Genomic DNA, 2583 nt, shown 5'->3' on the forward strand with positions numbered 1-2583 from the left:
CAAGCAGATAGCTGATGCTCAATAAACGTTAGTTTCCCTCCTCCTCCTTACCCATCCCACCCCCACTACAGGTGAGTTCCATTTATGTGTCTTTATGTGTCTAGGTCCTACGTCCCCAAAAGGTATCTAATAACTTATAGCCCCACTTTTTTCCCACACAAAATTCTGGCAAAGGTTCTACTCCTCAGGCATAGGGAAATCTTCCTGGGCTCTTAGATAAGAGCACCTACTTTTCCAGTGAGAAATAATGTGAACAAAAAAGGAAGGCAAGACCCAAATGTGGCCAGAGAAAAGGAGACTAGCTGAATGGCGAAAACCAAAAAGAGGGGATGTGTATCCCTGGCCTCATTCCCACCCCCACCTCCATCCCACCCCAACTACCACAAAGAACACCTTCAACATTCCTAACTTGTTTAATTCTAACAAGTAGGAAAAATATCACCTTTTTACAGCTGTGGACTCTGCAGCACAAAGAGGTGAAAAGCCATGCTCAAGATATAATAAAGTTTCAGAACCAGTATCAAACCTAGGTCTTCACACCCTGGCCCTCCCGTTCTTCCCAATATTCAATACTGCCTTGCACAGTGATCCCATCTCTGAGAACTTCAACATTCTAATCCTATTGGTTCCAGGTCTGAGAAACATTACCTTGTTTCGAGCTTTGACATCCAAGAATCTTGTTGCTCTGCTTAGAACATGGGTCATTTACACATCTGAAAGTATCCTGTCCTCTCTGATAATCAGTGCCCACTATCCATCTCCAAAACTTAACAAAAAGGAATGAGGTTAGGAAACTAGGACAAAGCAGAAAGTTCACTGTTCTACAAGGGCTCAAATCAAGTCACAGATGGCTCAAATGAACCATCAGCCAAGACTTCCATTGGCAATTCTAAATCAGTCCACCAAAAACACAAGAATTTCTCCCTAGAAGACTCACCTGATAATATCATCAAAGTTACATTCACCTAAAAATTAGCAAAGAGAGGGACACAGTTTAAACAAGCAGCCTGGGTGCGGCCACTAGCAGTTCTGAACCAATCACGGATAACCTTATATACCTATAAAAGGGCAAAAAGAAGGTGTTGAACCCTGGTCCAGGCAAACAGTTCAAGTCCATGGTGCTTCCTGTTAGAAGCCACATTCAGTGCCAGTACCTCTCAGAAAGAAATTAAAGGGGGAGGGGAAGCAAAGAAACAACTTGATGCTCATGTGCAAGACAGGACCAAAAACTGACCCAGCAACTCAGCAACTTTTGGAACATGTCCCCTGTTCAGTCCAAGTTTTAAGGTACTAATAAGTTTTTGCAACACTTTAGCTCTTACCCTGCCCACAGCGGCAACTAAGGGGCTGAGGAAGTGGACCGTCTTCGGGCTGGAGGCCCGAAAGGGCAGGAAGTGGAAGCAGAGGCCATTTGTGGGAAAAGGGAAGGAGCGGCGAAAAGGGAAAGGCTGGGGCGCCGCCCCCATTTCCTCAGCTCCAGATCCTTCTGGGAGGCCCGGAGGCTTTCTCCAAGGTACCTCTCGGGGCCGCTGCTCCAGCGTCGCCCTCCGCCGGCCTTGGGGCACGACGTGTCCGACCGCGGGCCACAGCCCTGAACGGAGAGCGCGGGGTCAGAAAGCCACCAAGCGCAGGACGGTGCATGCCACTTCCCCAGCCCGCGCCCCACCCCGCTCCGAGGGGGTCCTGCCCGCGCGCGGACATTCTTACCTGGGACCTGTCCAGCGCTGTCTCTGCCGTCCGCAACCAGCCCGCCGATCTAAACCCGCCCCGCCCTCTCCTTTGCCTTCTCCCGGGGCCGGACCCCAGACGTCCCTAGGCGATTTGTCATCGAGCACTCGGGGCTAGCTTCCCCACCCCCCGAGCGCGCCCCCGACGTCGCCTAGGCAACCCGCCTCTCGAGAGCGCGCCCTCCCTTCCGCTCTAGGCTTTGGTGGCCACGCCCACTGAGAACCTATTACCCAATCCGAAGCGGAGCTTCCAAGCCTCGGCGGCCAGAGAGTAGGCTTAGCCAACGATAAGCCGTCTCAAGCGGGAGGGGCGGGCTCTGCACGCCTGCACCGCCCCCTCCATTTCCTACTTTCCGAGGCGGACGCTTTGCACGTGACCGCTGCTGTAGTGGAAGACCCTGGCACAAGTCTGGTGGGGCGGGGGGTCTCAGCGTGGGCGGCGGAGGGCGCGTCCGTCGTGAATTTAGATGAAGGCGGGGCCAAGATAGTGGAAAGTAAAAGGGAAGGACTGACCTGGGACAGAAAAGCGAGGAAAATGACCATGTGATGCGCGGGTACCCAAGGGTTCAGGTGGCTGGTGGGTAGCCCACCAGGGGTCCTATGGCTGGACCTCTGCCTGCCGTCACACCTCGCTTGACTAATGATATCTCATTAGCAATAATGGAGTTACTTGATCGATTCCTAGCAATAACTGGACCCAGGGTACAAGGTCAAGAATCCTAACCCCCCCCCATACCCCCCACCCTCTCCTGCCTGGGGGGGGGGGCGTTGGTTAAGAGTTGGCTTGGGACGCCAGCTTTGAGCAGCAGGACCACGGTTCGGATCCCACATGAGGGCCAGTGACACTGCAACTTGT

At 53.1% G+C, this 2583-nt stretch overlaps 1 protein-coding gene across 3 annotated transcripts in view; it reads right to left on the reverse strand.

Moving 5' to 3' along the window:
- Positions 1 to 2583, reverse strand: part of RALB (RAS like proto-oncogene B) — a 94872-nt gene that overhangs the window by 55220 nt on the left and 37069 nt on the right. Inside the window, exon 1 of one of the 3 annotated variants that reach the window (XM_019668708.1) lies at positions 1708 to 1875. The exons of 1 other annotated variant lie outside the window; for it this stretch is intronic. The gene's annotated coding sequence lies outside the window, so the exon portion shown is untranslated. Of the gene's footprint in view, positions 1 to 1322; positions 1406 to 1707; positions 1876 to 2583 lie in introns of those variants that run through there. One more of the 3 variants, XM_019668711.1, reaches the window with a different exon arrangement.

The sequence above is a fragment of the Hipposideros armiger genome, unplaced genomic scaffold (assembly GCF_001890085.2).
Source record: "Hipposideros armiger isolate ML-2016 unplaced genomic scaffold, ASM189008v1 scaffold_533, whole genome shotgun sequence".
In the NCBI taxonomy this organism is placed as follows: domain Eukaryota; kingdom Metazoa; phylum Chordata; class Mammalia; order Chiroptera; family Hipposideridae; genus Hipposideros; species Hipposideros armiger.